This window comes from Ictalurus punctatus, chromosome 10 (genome assembly GCF_001660625.3).
Source record: "Ictalurus punctatus breed USDA103 chromosome 10, Coco_2.0, whole genome shotgun sequence".
Classification (NCBI taxonomy): domain Eukaryota; kingdom Metazoa; phylum Chordata; class Actinopteri; order Siluriformes; family Ictaluridae; genus Ictalurus; species Ictalurus punctatus.
Window position 1 is genome coordinate 27709142 of NC_030425.2, and position 18106 is coordinate 27727247.

At 42.3% G+C, this 18106-nt stretch overlaps 1 protein-coding gene across 9 annotated transcripts in view; it reads right to left on the reverse strand.

Annotated features, from left to right (window-relative positions):
- LOC108270982 (polyamine-modulated factor 1-binding protein 1) overlaps positions 1-18106 on the reverse strand; it is a 186844-nt gene that overhangs the window by 142261 nt on the left and 26477 nt on the right. For 8 of the 9 annotated variants that reach the window (XR_001813781.3, XR_001813780.3, XM_017478086.3 and 5 more), the window contains one exon: positions 1403-1466. The exons of the other annotated variant lie outside the window; for it this stretch is intronic. The gene's annotated coding sequence lies outside the window, so the exon portion shown is untranslated. The remainder of the gene's footprint in view (positions 1-1402; positions 1467-18106) is intronic. 9 annotated transcript variants of the gene reach the window in all.

The window sequence follows — 18106 nt, forward strand, 5'->3', positions numbered from 1 at the left end:
CACACGCAAGGACATGGCATTGCTACACTGTCGCGCTCGTTCATATTCCGTAGGTTTATGTTTGCCCCGGCGTGCCCCTTTTCCCTCACAACCGCCATCACTCACGGCTTACAACGACGGCGTGATGACTACTGACAAAGTAAGAGATTTGATATTTTAAAAAAGAACGACAATTACGGGATTTGATCTGTCAGTTTCCTTTTTTTATTATTATTCCTTTTGTTTTTTTTCTATTATACAAATGTATTATAATTTCCCTTCATTTACACCAGTGGATCATTATTATTTTTTTTAAACAGTCTATTAATACCGTGATATTTCTAGACCAAGTGAAATACCAAGAAAATCGTATCAAACCGTAACACCCCTAATCCAGATCATCTGCTTTATCTCCTCGGAACTGTTTGACGAGTGTGTGTGTATTCACACACACCCACACACACGTGCACACACAGAGGAGTGTGGTGATGCATCAGGTATCCACAGCACTGATATAATAAAGCTACAGGCCCGGGCCTGCTGCCCCAGTGCTGCCTGTCACCACTCTAAATGACGTGTTCTTCCAAAATTTACAGTCCTGTCAGGAGATCCCGGCCTGAAAGCGCCGACCCCACCAAATGAGCCAAATGAGATCAGGATGTCGGTTTGACGAGAGAAAGTCAGACTCGGGCCTTCAGGACGACACGTGGGAATAAGTACGAGCCGCAGGACGTGTGTAATCGTGATACCGTCGCGTGTCCGCACCGTACCGGCGTACAGGACGTTTCACCGGCTCGGAACGTTTCTTTTGTTTTATGTTTTTTGTTCATTTCTGGGATCCTGATACAGTTCGAACATGACGACCAAGCTTCAGCGCGTGAGCTCGCGGGCGCAGCGGTCCAACATCTGTAGCTGCTTAAGTACAATACGCAGGAGACCTACTTGAGCCCCGGCTCGAATCGCAAATTGAACCTCGGTGTAAATAAAACTAACATGTACTCGGCAGAGTTGTACTCTTTCCAAGCAAAATCTTTATAGAGCGGACAAGGTTCGAAAAATGGCGTGCTGTATTCTACAAGGAGGCGGCGGAGAGGGAGAAACAGAGAGCTGTTAGATCCATGGTAAATCCACGTAGCCGTGGCCTTGGATATGAAAGCCTCTTCTTGTTCAAAGAAAATTAAAAACTGAATTTTTTATTTATTTTTTTTAAAGCCTGTAGTGAATACAAGCGTATGAGAAGGATAGGGTTATTTCTGCATGGCTGCTTTGTCTGCTTACGTGGGAATTTCTCATCAGTATTATAGAAGCTATCGTGGCCTTTTTATAAGACGACGTCTGTGTCATGATTAAGTGAGATAATAAACCTGTGAAAGGTGTCTCTGTTGTGGAGATTTGTTTGGCGAACTCGGAGCCGGTATCTTACCTCAGGTTAAAGAATTCTGGAGCAGATGTAAATCAGCAGACGGCTTCGCCTCTCTTAAACGTTCCTTAGGGGAGAAATAAAAAAGCAAGAAAGGAGGAAAAATATGATTACTTCCATGGTTTAGAGATTATGGACATATGGACATCGCTGAGCACCGGAGGGAGATGAGTAAACTTTTCCCCGTCTAGTTTGGCTACAGTAATTAACATTGTTTTCAGCAGGGATGCGACGTGTAATCGCAACAAGAACAGAAAAGTGGAAATGTTGCCTTTTACAGCTCATGAATCTATTCTTTTTCTGAGTTTTTATGAGTTGGCTCTTTTTTTTTTTTTTTTTTTTTGCGTGTCCTGGCTCTGAGGAAACGCTTCATTAAAAAGGAATGCCCGTATTTTTTTTCCTCCGTTTTTATTTTTTAATACGGGGCAAACTGTAGCGAGAGCGAAAAGCCAGATTTCATCCTGGCTCGGGTTCGCCGGTCGTGCTGGCTTCATTAGACCGCAGGACTGCGGCGGGACGACGGAGCAAGAGAATACTACTGTGAATGAGGAGAATGGCAGGAGGAAGGGTGGAGGTTAAGGGGAAAGAAAGAGAAACGGTTATAGAGAGTGCTGAAATGATGAAGCTAAAGGGTGGGGGAAACGATGTAGATGGAGAAATGAAAAAGATACACATCATTATTTTCTGTGGACTAAGGGGGGGGGGGGGGGGGTGGGGGGAACAAAGAGAGACCAAAGTCATCTGAATCGCTTTATAGGCTACAAGATGCATGATCAAACCCACAAACAGTCGCAGGTTTCGCAGAGTGTCCTGCCAACCACTCGGACCTCTCGTCACATTTCCAGGTGGTCTATTTTTGTTTTAATGACCTAATGAAAAATATATCGAGCTGCAGATTCTGCTAACACTGCAGACAGAAGATTTATTTATTTTTTAACCAGAAAATCCCCTAGCGTACATCTGTGGATAGAGCGACTGTCCATGATTGCGACATAAACAACAAAACATATACCGAACTGATACGTAACTGCAGAAATGTTTTAGGATTTGTAAGCGAATCATAAAATCAGCTGTGCGAATACGCTTACTTCACACGACTGTGTATAAAGTACATGCTAATACATTACTTTATATAACTGTGTATAGAGCAAACAAGCAAAGCGATATTATATCAAGCGGAGAACAATACAAGTAGTGCAACCGTACAAGATCTTTCTATTGAGTTCTAGAACAGGACAGTGCGCAGAGTAGAGGTAAAGGATAATGTGGGGTTGGTGTTTTAGGGGTTAGTTAGGTGTTGACGGAAGAGCTGGGTCTTTAGCTGTTTTTTGAAGGTGGTGAGAGATTCTGCGGTCCGGATTGAGGTCGGAAGTTCATTCCAATACTGAGGGACGGTTAGCGTGAAGGTTCTGGAAAGGGACCTTGAGCCACGCTGAGTAGGCACTACTTAGCGTCGGTTGTTAATCGATCGCAGATTGCGTGAGGGAACGTAAACCTTCAGGAGAGAGTTGAGGTAGGGGGCGCTGTTCCAGACAAGGTCTTGTAGGTGAGCGTCAAGGCCTTGAATTCGATGCGGGCGGCTACAGGAAGCCAGCGGAGGGAGATGAAGAGGGGTGTGACGTGGGTTCTCTTGGGCTGGTTGAAGACGAGGCGCGCCGCTGCGTTCTGAATCATCTGAAGGGGTTTGACGGAGCTGTCTGGGAGACCCGAGAGTAGTGCGTCGTAATAGTCCAGTTTTGACATGACAAGAACCTGGACTAGTAGCTGTGTAGCCTGTTCGGTGAGAAAGATTTTGGGTTTCGGTGAGATAGGGTCTGATTTTCTCGATGTTCTACAGAATGAACTTACAGGACTGCAGATGTTGAAACGTGGTCTGTAAAGGTGAAGCAGTCATCAAAAGTCACCCTAAGGTTCCTGGCTGTCCTGGATGGCTTGCGTGTGGTTGAGCCGAGTTTAATAAAATAAAAGGACTTGAAAGGAACGCAAAAAAAAAAAAAAAAAGAAAGAAAAAAAAATCAGAAGTAGTGCCTATATGGTATATAATACTGAAAGCAAATATTAAATACACTTTTATTACTGCAAATGCAAAACAATGCCATTTTGTTTTTTATTGGCTCACAAGCCCATAATCCACAGCTCTAAGTGTTCCTGAGCCCTATTCGGATTGGATTAGTTTATAAGTGACCATAGGAGACATGAGTTTCTAGCGGGTTGCATTTTCTATGAACCCGGATGTTTGCGTCACTTGGTCATATGATCGCTCTCCATTCACAACATGGCGTCCAAGCCAGTAGCTCCAGGAATCTGCGAATTTACGATCACAGACATGAACTCAAAATCAAGCGGACTCCTCGATATTCGGAGGAGCTTGCAATTTCTCAAAATTACCGCAGATTCGGGCCAAGACAAATCATGTGACGTCATCACAACACGCATTCACGTCGAACACGAGTACCTGTACGCGGTCTGCCGAGTGATCATACACGTGCTGGAGTAGAGAAGAGACTCTGGCTTTTATCTTAGTTTGGGGCGAACCAAGGTTCCAGCAACCGTATGAAAACGCTGTTCATAATCACAACGTGTTAAAAAGCCTATAATTCAGGAAGTGTTTAAGCATCTGGGGGAGGGTCACTGATGCACACTACGAGACTAAATACGGCAAGCACCAGCAGCCAGACACCTTTTTTTTTTTCCCCACCGCAAGGCAACATCTGCATAGAAAATCACGGATGTGTATCCGGACTAGACTAAAATGATCAGATGTGTGCTGACTTTGGGGGAAAAAAAAAAACAAACCCAAACTAACAAAAAACCCAGCAAGTAATTCGGTCTGTAATTGTGTCCGAGGTAGATAGGGAAAAACACTGATACAACCTAACCAGACTTAAATAAAATTACAGAGTAGCACCTGGAAATAGGAACTTTCCCCAGGACCAATGTACATTTAATCTTGTCCGGATAGGGCTCTAAATACTGTGCATCTTTTCCATCTCGTGTCCTTTCCCCTTCAGTGAATTGGCCTTAACGCTAGGTGAATTTTATTTGCGTTGCTGAAAAAGCAGAAAAACGTCTACAGCTAAACTGTAAATGCTGCCCTTCTGCATACATCAGCCAATTATCTTCGGGGTGAGGGGAGGACGGGGGGCTTTAGTTACAAAAGGTTGAGAACCTCTGGACTAGCGTATACTGTTGCCAAAGAGTTTTGATTCGTCTAAATGCTTTTAGACATGCTTCTCTCTTGGCAGCAGAAGTTTTACAACTGCAGTTCCTGCTGCTTTCAGGTCATCCTGCAAGTCTTTTTATTTTTTTTTTTTTTGAGTGACTACTGGCTTCTCTCTTAAATTCCTTATTGTTAGTCTGGGAGTGAGTTGTCAAACCTTGAGTGGTGCACTTATTCGAGAACGATTAATTGTAATTCCATGAACTTTCCACCTGCATATTATCTAAGTAATTGTCCTGAGAGGGATGTTTAAGGTATTGGTAGCTTTTTTTTTCTTTTTTTTTACCCATTCGAGTGTTTAATATTGCTGTCTTTGACAACTTTACAAAGCTCCTTCACCTTCACCGTGATCGCTGCTTGCTGCACGAAATCTTCCCAATCAATGGGAACATCTTTTATAATGGCATGAGATGCAGACTGAATAAGAACGGTTTTTGAAGCATATTATATATATATATATATATATATATATATATATATATATATATATATATATATATATATGTGTAAGTATGTATGTATATATATATATATATAAAATCGAGTCAGTACTAAAATAGATTTCCAAACATTAGTTTTCCAGCAAAAAATGAAATGTTACAGAAAAATGCTTGTGTGTCAGTAAAGAAAGCAGCGTACTAAGCGATGAGACATTTTTCAGACAAAAAACAGAATGAAGGCCGCTGGATTTTGATGCAAAAATAAGAATTGAGCGCAAAGGTCAGAGTCTCCAGAAGAACTGTGACTGGCTCTACAAAATGCTCAATAAAACTTACAGCTAATTTCTTATGAAACTGTACAAATTGTACCAGAGACTACTGGTTTGGTTGTCACACCAAATATTATTACCGTTTACTTCTCTTAATAGTATTTATTTTAAATGGAGAAACATTTAATTTTAATTATTTTTGAAGACATCTTTGCTGTACAGCATTTCTTTGCATGTGCCTAAGACTTTTGCACAGTACTGTGTACACACACACACACATACATATATATATATATATATATATATATATATATATATATATATATATATATATATACACACACACAGTTCTCTCCTTGATCTTTTGTTAAAAAAAAAAAAAAATAAAAAATACTCTGTTCTCATGGATATCGAACAATTGCAAACAAAACACAGGTTTATCAAAATAATAATATTACAAAAATAAATAATAAAAATTTTAAATATATGTGTGCAACAATTATTGGCACCCCCTTTGAATTCATGTGAGATAAATATATTTGAAGTATATTCCTATAGATATTTTACCTTTTTTTTAGTACAGCTGGGTGACTAGGAACAGGAAATTGTTCAACCATGACTTCCTGTTTCACAGGGGGAGAAATATGAGGTAACACATAGGCCAAATTCCCTTAGTCAGTCGTAATAATGAGTAAGACTGAGGACTGTAGCTGTGACGTGCGGCAAAAGGTTGTTGAGTTTCACAATATGGGACGTGTCTATAAGAAAATAGCAGAAGCGTTGAAAACGCCCATTTCCACCATCAGGGCAATAATTAAGAAGTTCCAGTCGACTGGAAATGTTATGAATCGACCTGGAATTGGACGTGTGTCTATATCGTCTCAACGCACTGTGAAGAGGACGGTTCGAGTGGATAAAACATTTGTTGAATTTGCGTCTTGGGGTCAGAAAGTCTCCAAAACTACAATCCGAAGTCACCGACATCGCCACAAGTTGTTTGGAAGGGTTTCAAGAAAAAAGCCTCTACTCTCATCCAAAAACAAACTCGAGCGTCTTCAGTGTGCCGACACTACTGGAACTTCAAATGGGATCGGGTTCTATGGTCAGATGAAACCAAAATACAGCTTTTTGGTAATAAACACAGAGGTGGTTTTGGAGCACACGGAGCGGTAGACATGTGGAGAAGTACCTCATGTCCACGATTAAATATGGTGGTGGATCTTTAATGTTCTGGGGCTGTTTTTCTGCCAGAGGACCTGGACATTTTGTTAGGATACATGGCATCATGGACTATCAAATATCAACAGATATTAAATGAAAACCTGACTGAAAGCTTAAAATGGGCCGTGGTCGTATCTTCCAGCAGGACGATGATCCAAAACATCATCAAAATCAACACAGAAATGGTTTACTGACCACAAAATCAAATTCCTGCCATGACCCTCCCAGTCCCCTGACCTGAACCCCATAGAAAACCTGTGGGGTGAACTGAAGAGGAGACTCCACCAGCGTGGACCTCCAAATGTGAAGGATCTGGAGAGATTCTGTATGGAGGAACGCTCTCACATCCCTCGCCATGTATTCTCCAACCTCATCAGGCGTTACAGGAGAAGACTCAGAGCTGTTATCTTGGCAAAGCGAGGTATTGACTAAAAGGGTGCACACCTATATTAACAAATATTTTGGGGGATAAACCTGTGTTTTGTTTGTAATTGTTTGAAAGCTCAAAAGGTTCAACAATAAAAGACTAAAATAAGGTTTTTCACAGCCTCCTTTGCTCATATTTACCAAGAGTGCCAATATTAGTGGAGGACACTGTGTGTATATATATAAAATCTCAGTTACCAATATCTTTACATACACTTTTTGACCATTTTTAACAGTTAAACTGAAATCGCATTAAATGTCCTGGTTTCATCATTTCAAAGTAACGAGATGCAAACTTTTTCCACTCAACTATAATTAAGTAGTGCCACCCCTGAGTGTGCTCTTGCCCCCGCTTTGCCACGCCACTGAGCATTGTGCTAATCCCCATCTTGAGTTCTGCCCTTGCCTTGATTAGAAACAGGGCCCATAAATCAGTGTCAGGAGACAGAAGGCCACCCACCAACCCCTAAGTGCCAGCGCTTCACTCTTCAGCGGAACAGCACTTGATTTGTTAATAGTGTACATAATGGCGCCATTTTCACAAGCCGCATTAAATCATAAGCGCTAGGCCCTGTGTGAGCATTAGAGCAAAAGAGGGGCATGGTGATACACAACTCTACTGGAGGGTTTTTATTTATTTATTTATTTATTTATTTATTTATACTCCCTCAGAAGACTAAATTGGATTCTCGCTGCATTGTTTTCTAATTTGAAACATCCATCATTTATTATTAAAGGAAGAAAAGGAAGGCAGGCTCGCCTACGGCAGCCAATGCTCCACACCCTATTCCATCCAAACATCAAATAACCCCACACACACACACACACACACACACGCACACGCACGCACGCACACACGCACACTGCCCTTACCCTGGAACCACTCTTTTGCAGTTCATTTCTGTAGTGAGAACTGAAGGAGAGGCTGAAATTTATGTGCTGCTTGGAATGAACGGCTGATCACCGTGACGTGATCTACACGGGCAGACAAGATGCCGGCGAATCGCTCATAACAAAAATACATGGTCTCTAGTCTGTACCACCTCCCCAATAAAGAATAAACCCACTGGGTAAACTGCTCCAGTCTGGACTTGCGTTATAGAGGAGCGCCATCCTGTTCCGTATTATCAGGATGCCGCAGCTAAGTGTCGCAATTAGGCCGCCCTTTTTCATGCAAATCTGCCTGACAGCACAACAATCGGCTCTCTCCACGTCCACGTGCCTGCTCTGGCATTTGCCGCCGCTGCCCACATTTGCATTATTTATCATATCGGGATGAACGTGGGGCCACTGTGCGCCGCAGCGTCGGCTGATTAGTATGGCATTACATATGTTAAGCACAAAGACGGGGCCGTTCCCTTTTTCTCATGCGCCACTGCGCCGACGTGGGCTGATGAACGGGGGGAAAGGAAGCTCTCATTTAATATCTCACGGCTCCAGAAAATCGAATATGAATGGGAAACGCTGAGGGAGGGAGTGAGGGAGCGACAATCCGGTCCGGTGTCTGGTTGTGTTCGTGTCTGTCCAGTTGGATGTGTGGACGAGTGTGAAGCTTACTATGAGATGATAGTAAGGACAGGTGGCGCTACAGCTTCATGACTCTCCATGCTCAAGCACAGAAAAGGGATGCACACCGTCGTCTACGCACCCCTTATTATTTCCTCGTGTGGTGTGTATGAAGTACATTGAGATGAATGCGTGCTGTTTGTGCCACACACTGAAGACATTTCTTAAAGGAGCTATGTGCACTTGTATGCGCCGACTAGCCCCGCAAGAGCTTGAGTAAATTAGAGATTAAGTGTTGAAAAGAGAAAAAATTATGATAAAAGAGAACTAACCAGGAGCTTAATGAGCAAATAACTACATCGGATCCACCCCTCCCTTCAGTAAAGCCTGACGAAGGTAACACTGAAGGAGAGAGCTATATATAAGAGAGAGAGAGAGAGAGAGAGAGAGAGAGAGAGAGAGGGAGAGAGGAAAGGTAGAAGCCCCATCCTTGCACCGTTAAAGCCCGATTCCCTTAAAAACGAGACCCTTAGTTAAAGCATCACCTCTGAAATCATGAATAAACATGAGGCTACCTCTGCGTGCGTACATCACTGATAAAAACCTGCAGCGATTACCAATCCTACCACGCAAGTACTTGCTCGCTCAGACCAGCGACACACAAAAGGGAGGAGGATTCTTGTACTAAAATGGCTCCCGGAGATCTTTCGCCTCTGGTGCTGAGCAAAAAAAAAAAAGAAAAAAAAAAAAAAAAGAAAAAGAAGAAATGTACAAAACTGTTTAAATAAATAAATAAATAAAAATTCATAATGACATTTGCGAAAATAATTAGAATACAAAAGCAATCTCATCTCGGATGCAGCCACCTCCTCCTCCGAGCAGTTTTCTTTCTCACTCAGAACTTATTCAACCTTCAGAATCTATTTTTTGCTATATGTGGGAGCACTTTGCCTTTCCAGACTGGTCATTTAACATGAAAGCGAGCGAGAGAGAGCGAGAGCAAGAGCGAGACAGAGAGAGAGAGGAAGAGAGAGAGAGAGAGAGCGAGCGCGAGAGAGAGAGAGAGAGGCTTTACTGCAGGCTGTGGACGAGGTGAAATTGTATTTTACGTCCCGCTCGGCTCGGCTCGGCCTAGGGCAAATGACGTTTCTTTAAAAAAAAAAAAAAAAAAAAAAAAAACGATTAATAAAATAAAGTAAATGAATATATAAGCGCGCATCGGAGAGCGGACATCTCGTTTACACGCTCGACAAAACGGAAACGCCGGCTCAAGAAGAGGGAAGAGATCTGGTTTAAGCAAAATCACGTCAACGTTTGCGGAAATAAATAAATAAAAATTCTAAAAATGCCCATTTTGTATTTGTGCCCAACTGAAAACACTGTTAACGCTTTAATTTAATGACGCATCAATATTTGATCGTGGTTGTCGAATACTACCGGTACAGATCCGTAAATAATTGACGAGCATGGCAGCATGGCATAATACTGACGGTAATTTATAGAGTAAGCACGAACGTTGTTTCCTGCGCTGCTCGAAACGCCTCGGGCTAATTTTAAGCGAAACATATATACGCAGCGGATCTCTGAGACGACATGTATATTTCAGGTAAAACTGTGATTGCTATTCGTGTCGGTGCGTACGCGTGTCGGTATGGAGAGTAGTCTCTGCACTTAGCCACACGTAGGAGAGTGGCTCGTTGCAGTTGCAGCACAGTGCAGTAATTTCTTTGATCATTTTTAATGGTGCTGTTCATTTCATGTGGGTGTGCTGCTTGTGCACGTGTGTGTGTGTGCGCGCGCACACACACACACACACACACACACCACCCTGCAGGTGTCATTTCACTCCTCCAGCTCTGGGATTAGTATGCGGCAGGCAATAAAGAGCTGGGTCATTACACGGCGCCGCACGCATCCATAATATCAACACACCAGCGTCATTACCTTTTCAAAAGGACACTACTGGCTCACTGTCTGCTCAAAGAAATGGTATGCGGAAGAGAAACGCCGATAGAAAGAGACGAGACTGAGATCAAGGAGTGAAATATACACGTAGAGAATTAAAGCTGTGGGATGAGAGGAAAATGAACACGGCAGGAACGGTTATATAATAGAAATGGCTTATGGAATAATATATTAATATATTAACACACACATATTTTATATATATATATATATATATATATATATATATATATATAGGAAATGCTAATTAATAAGAATGATTACGACTAAGGGTGAAAGATAGGATGTAACTGCGATAAACAACATAACATGGGTATGAGCATCACTTCTGGTACAATTGCAGTTGTGGCAAGTCAGCAGCCTGAGACAAGCGATTCGACATGTAGAAGATGAAAGAGAAAAAGAAAAAAACCCAGCTCCTTATTGAATAACAAACAAAAACCCCACAAAACACCTCATTGCACTAAGTAGCGCCCATCATATAACGCTCCTGCTAGCGCAAAACTCAGTCATGTCAGAAACTCGTGTGTTTTTTAAGCAGAGGAAAGGGATTATAGCCACACAGTCATCCTCTCTCCAGAAATGTAGACTCATTTGTTTGACATAATCCACTTAACCAGCTAGCATCGTCAGTTAGGAACTCGGCAGTACAGTGTTTTGCTAGCCTTACAACTCTAACCTCAGAATTGTGATTTATATTTCAGTGCTTGATTGACACATCCCACAACAACGATAATTATATCACAGCATTCAGTCTGGCCCATGCGGGGGGGGAGGGGGGGCAAGGCATCTATAAAACCACCTCCACAAACAACTGATTAGACACGAATTAGAGTCTCGGAGCCTGAGCATGTTTTACAGTCGATGACACGGCCGCGTCGCTGCTTAGCGGAGACGAGCAGGCTTGTTCGCAGACCATCTCCCCGGTTCTTGATTTCCAAATACAGGTTCTGTCCCGAGTGTGTAGGAAAAGAGGAGAAAGACTGTACGGGTCACCAACCGCTTAATATGAACATCTGTAACACCTGCTCATGCATGCGATTATCCGATCGGCCGATCTTAGCTATAGATACAGGTCAAGAGCCTTGCTTAACGTTCACGTCAAACGTCGGAATGGGGAGACGATGTGATCTCCGTGACTGCTGTGCCAGTTTGAGTATTTCAGAAGATGCAGATCTTCTGGGAGTTTCACACACAAACGGTCGCTAGAATATATACGGAACGGTGCACAAAAAAACAAAAAAAAACTTCCAGCGGGGCCAGACTGGCTCGAGCGGACAGGAAGCCGAGAGTAACTCAAAATCGCCACTCTTTACGAGCGCGCTGAGCAGAAAAGCATGTCAGAATGCACAGCCTTGTGGCGGGAGGGCTACGAGAGTGACGCCACATCGACTTCCAGGAATCTGAGGCTACAGTAGGAAACAAGATTGGGAAAAAATGTCCAGTGACTCTGGAATAAGGGATGAAAAGAGAGAGAGAGAGAGAGAGAGAGAGAGAGAAACTGTGAAAATATTAAACTAGAAAAATGTTACCTTCATTTATATAGACTGAAGAGTTCTGGAAAAGGTCATCTTCTGAGAGCATCCAAAGAAGGTCCTTAAATAACCTTCAGAATTATAATATGAAATTCTTGATTCTTGAAAATCAATGTTTGGCTTGAAACATCCTTAAAATACCAAAAATGTTCTATTTATTGTGTTTTGGAATAAATTCCTTCATATTTTGGTGCAATACTTAACATCCTGCCAACAATTCTCCCAGCAAAGACATTTCCCAGCATCATCATCATCATCATCATCATCATCATCATCCTCCTCCACATAAGACAAGATCTTACAGTGCCTTCATTACTCCAATTAGCCTGCAGAGGGCAGAAAATAACATGCAGGTGCCCATGGCTGGTAAGTGAAGTGAGGTTTTTTTCTTTTTGTGCATGCTTAACAGATGTGCGGGCAAATCTCGCTCTAATGACCTGGTTTAAGTGCAGCGGGAGCGATCGCAGGCCAGAAGTGTGTGTCCACATGGACAACAGCTGGCGCTGAAAAATCAGGATGCTGAACGCTTGGCTAGAAACGAAAAGTTGGGCGAGTAGATTAATTAGATGGTCAGAGGTTAAGGAAACATAATCTGATATAACCGGCTGACTTGAAGTTGGCTTGGTGTAGTCATCAGAACAGGCTCGTGTCCAGAACCTTCTAACTCGACGCGGTCTTCGCTTAGCTTGAGTGAGTGGACCTCTCTGCAAAGATGCCTACAGTAGCTTCGCATTGAAAACGCAACCGTACTGATATATAGCACAAGAATATGAAAAAATGAGCCACGTTTCCCATTTATTTCAAGATGATCATTAAGGAAAATATGTATCGATTTCTCTACTGTGATAAATGCAAGGCTATTCCGGAGGTAGACTAAACGGCCAAATGTTTGCAGATACCTGACTATCTCTCCCAGATGTGGTTCGTCCCCAAACTGTTGTCACAAAGCTGGACGCGCAGAACTGTATAGAATGTCTTTGTATGCTGGAGCTTTATGATTTCCCTTCACTACGAAGCCCAAACCTGTTCCAGCATGACGACGCCCCTGTGCACAAAGCGAGCTCCATGAAGACATGGTTTGCCAAGGTCGGATTAGACGAACTGGAGTGTCCAGCATTGAGCCATGACCTCAACCTTTACGATGAACTGGAAAGCTGACTATGCGCCAGACCTCCACCCTTGACATCAGTACCTGAGCTCACTCACGCTCTTGTGGCTAAACGAACACAAATCACAGCCACGCTCCAATATCTAGTGGAAAGCCTTCCCAGAAGAGTGGAGCTTACTATAACAGTAAAGGGGGACTAAATCCGTGTTCATGCCTATAGCTTTGGAATGGGCACATATGGACGTGACATTCAGGCGTCCACTTACTTCTGGCCGTACAGTGTAGCTCTTCGTACATCATTCACCAGAATGCTGCTTGGCCCTGGGTGTTAAGTATGTACTGGTTTTACAACTGAAATAAAGAACTCTTGGTTGAATAATACATACTCATGGCTGGCAGGCCTAACGATTCCCTGAGCACCCGCGCAAAAAGATCCCACCGGCCTGATAAAAGGCCTCGCTTTCTGCAGCAAACGTGCTCATTTTCCAGACGTGGGCCTCCAGTTCACTTTAATTGGCCTTTTCTCCAGCGTTGGACCTTAATTACTTTGTTCCTGGATTAAAGGCCTCAGACTGTTCAGACAAGGCTAGGGTCCTAACCTTTACCAGACTGCTCTCTTTTCTCTCTCTTACTTACACACACACACACACACACACACACACACACACACACACACACACACACACACACACACACACACACAAGAGGAGTGTGTATTAAAGGAGGGGGAATGCAGCCTCAGGTCCAGCACGCGTTCCACACAGTGGACCGCTAACCTTTCCTTTGAGGCTGTCGACTCAAAAGGTCACTAAAAGATATACAGCTGATGCGGTTGTGAGACATCTGGAATATTGTCGATTTATGTGCATATTTCTCTCCGTGCCAAGAACAATAATAGCGTTGAAGTATAAAGCAGTCCATTTGCAAGGCTCTGCTGTTTTTCATTAGGAATGTGGACTTTTAACTGAAGACTCTCAGGAGCAGAATACGAAGAATCAGAAGCGCAGCGAGAACAAAAGTCGATTGCTGTTGTTCAGCGACCGCTTAGAGCAGAAAACCTTGACGAGGTCCATGGCTGTTATAATCCGACAGGAAAGAATTCCGCTCGGCGGTATGGGACATGCACAAACAAAAGAGATGTTCATTTCATTTTCAAATCCGTCATACAAAAAGGCTAAATCATAACGCACGCCGAAGGACATCGCAGACGGAATATTACACTTACGGGGCTTATTTTTCATTTCAACTTTCCAAGAGTTGTATTGTAATATAGCTGGACGATCGCGTAATCGCAGTTATGATTGTTTTACCTCCTCTATTAATATTATTACTGTCTGTAATACTTTTAAGCTTTTAAAATTTTAGACGTCAGTGCATACTGACGCTGGTTTGTTAAACTACAAGCTTCCCATTCAGATAGTTTTGTACTTACCTGTACATTACACCTGACAATCGCACTAATATGTGCTTCTCTCCCCTCCCAAACCGTTACCACAAAGTTAGAAGCACACAATTGTATGGTCTTCGTATATACACTGAACACCTTTGCGATGAACTGGAACGCCAACTGTGCCCCAGTCCTCCTCGCCGGACATCAGCGCCTGATCTCACTAATACTCGTCGCTGAATGGACACAAATCCCCACAGCCACGCCCCAAAATCTAGTAGAAAGCCTTCCCAGAAGAGTGGAGCTTATTAGAACAGCAAATGAGGATTAACTCCAACTAACCTAATGCCCAAGGTTTTATTATGGGCACATACTGGTACCATGGTTAGGTGTCCACATACTTTTAGCCACATACGTAGATTCTAAATTGTGTTTGTTTCCTGGATTTAAAACACTTTCTCTACTAAAACATGCCGGAGTGCGCTTTTATAGTAAAACGATCGGCATCGCGGTACTGTGATGCGGCCCGACCTCCGAGAGGTTGATGAATTTCCAGTAACAGCACTTCCTGAAGTGTTTTATTCCTCTGATACCACAGCAATTTGCCAACAAAAGCATTCTACTATTTGCTACTGAAGGTCATGATTGAGCTTCAAATTTTATAGTTGAAGGTCTACAAAGCTAGTTCTGGATTTCCCTTACGTTGGAGCAGCTGTAAAACAGCCATTCCCTCACCAGCATCGCGTGACGTCAATAAAACAAAAACAAACAAAAAAAAAAAAAAGCAGCTTGAGAGAACGTCCTGAAGTCTTTCCCATGTTGAAAAACTTCACCATATCAGTGATTACACGTTTTTAAAATCTGTTTATTAGCGGTTTCAGATTATTTGCAGCGCCCGTCATGAGTTCCTGTGAATTACTGTTTTACGGTTACTATAGAAACGATAACATGTCGACGTGTTAATATAAACCTGTGATTCGCAGCTGCACTACTGTCAGAGCCGCTGTTATGGACAACGGATTCAACACCTTCTGACCAATCAGAATCCAGAATTGAATTCTACGGCATTAAACATATATTTTTTAAAATTATTTATGTTATAATGGCTAAAAATGAATGACAATTATTTAGAGACGTAAAACTCTACACTTTGACTAAGGTTTTGCATCTGTAATTACTGCGCAGTCATAAGACTACATGAATAATGCAAAAATTAAAGAAATCTATCCCACATATTTTGATGCAGTCCAGTGCCCCTGTTTCCTAAAGCGTATAAGAAATATTTGTGGTGTTGTGTTATGTGGCTTTCCCCCTCCCGACGCGCCCCCCCCCGGTGTGGCCAGCAATGAGTGATAGGCTAATCGATGTAGAGTCTAATCAGTCAGCTTAACTCTAATACCCTGGACAGGTTCACATCATTATCATGTCAGGCAGCACACACTTTCAGGTGACAAGGAAAAAGGCTCAAAGATTAAAGTCAATCTAAGTGAAGGGGTCTCCACAGGTTTTTTAAAGCTGTGGGCAACATAAAGAGATGCTTTATCTGATACACAGCCTGAATCAGAGCTGCAGGGGGAAAAAAACGAGAGAAAAAAAACCCCACACAGACGCACTCGTCCATTAGCAGGTCTTAACTTTGGTTCGAGTTTGCTTTTGAATCGTCTTTAAATGCCTTACATGAACTGTTTACAGGTAGCAAATGATGCATGAAACAGGAACCAGGTTTGCGTTTCAGCTTTAAAAGGGCTGGTTTAAGTTAGATCGTCACCTGTTGGATGCAAAAAAAAAAAAAAAAAAAAAAAACACACATCTTACATGCCGTTATTTCTCTTACAGAGAGAGACGTACTATAAGCAAGTACCTGTCCTGGATTTAGTTCTCCCTCCTCTCAGGGTCGCACCGTTTATCCATTTACAGTTCCATTTAATGCTGCAGACCATCACAAAACAAGTTAGTTCCTGCTCTCACTTATGTTATAGCAGCAATAAGCAGTCGATCCATCACCAGCCGCTCTTTTTTTTCCCCCCTCTCTCTCCTGGAATTAATATTACTGAGAAACCGCAAGAAGAAGAAGTGCAAACTTTTCGGTCCTGAAGATGTCAGAAAACTTAAAGTTACAGCTTTACCTCCGACTCTTACAAAGCGCTGACACTGGAGACTCCTTCCAGAAATGTTACACAAACATCTCGTTATAGAAAACGTCACCATATCGGTGTTTGTTTTTAATAACAGATTAATAACAGGGTTTCCCCAACTAGTGGCTCACGGTGGCGTTGCAGCGGGTTCGTGAGACTTTGCTAGATATAGATTTTTGCAATATACGGTACGTTTTTACAAGTAGTAACGTAATTCGTTAAAAACCATTAACACGGTAGCATTTTACCATAACCTCGTGAGTAAAAAGTGATAGACGTTGACCGAATTTACTCACGGTTCATGTCACGAGACAGCATTTCGTAGCGTGCGAGAGTTAAACGTAAATTACTGTATGCTAGCTAAATCATTCTTCATGGCTAAAAGTGTCGTCTTCGGTTATCAGTAAAGCAAGAGGAGGAACATCCGAGCTCAAATGATACGACCAAAAGCGCCAAAGTGGCTTCGGAAAACTTCGGCAAGTACAGCGACGAATAAGTCCATACAACCCCAGTTCCAAAAACGTTTAAACGCTGTGTAAAATAAATGTAAATAAAAAAAAGAATGCAGTGATTTGCAAATCTCATAAACCCGTGTGTTATTCACAATAGAACATTGAAAACAAATGTTTAAGCTGAGTAAATGTACAACAATGTTTCAAGAAGAAGGGGGAAAAAAAAAAGGTAATTTTGAATCGGATGGCCGTAACACGTCTCAAAAAAGTTGGGACGGGGGGGCAGCGAAAGCTGGAACGGTAAACGTTACTAAAAAGAAACAGCTGGAGGAACATTTCGCAACTAATTAGGTTCACTGGCAACGGGTCAGTAACATGACTGGGTATAAAAAGAGTATCTTAGAGTCTCTTTTAAATGTCCCTTAGGCAGAGTCTCTCAGAAGTAAAGATGGATGCATGGAATGGATCCATGCATCCATGGACAAGATGGACAAGTGACGAGGCCAAACCCTTTCCCAAGTGTGCGGAAAAGTCTGAAGCGGCTTTCGAGTGAAAGTAAGAAGCCAGCTTTCTTAAAAAGATATTCGGAAACTAAACTTTTAAACCTTACCGAGCCATGAAAACCGAACAAGGCCAGGTTGTGTAGACTAAAACAGCGACAAGAGCTTTTTCATCAAGCGTACCTCGAGCGAATAATTGAGGGGGAAAAAACAAATAAAAATGTTTGGATTCCCTGGAAGAAAAAAAAGCAACAGAAACATAAAAATATGAACTGCCGGGGAAAAAGAAATGAATCCCCAACCTACATTGTGTGAAAACAAAATGGATGCAGATACTTAACCAGGGTACTGATAGTTCAGGATTTATCTCATGCACAACACACAGCGTTAAATGCGCAGACGCCGTGGGGCAATGTTGACTTGCTCAGTGAGAAAGCATGTTCCTTAACGTTAAGGACAGCCTAGCGCCAATTAAAACACTGGCTCGAGAATATATATATATATATATATATATATATATATATATATATATATATATAAAGC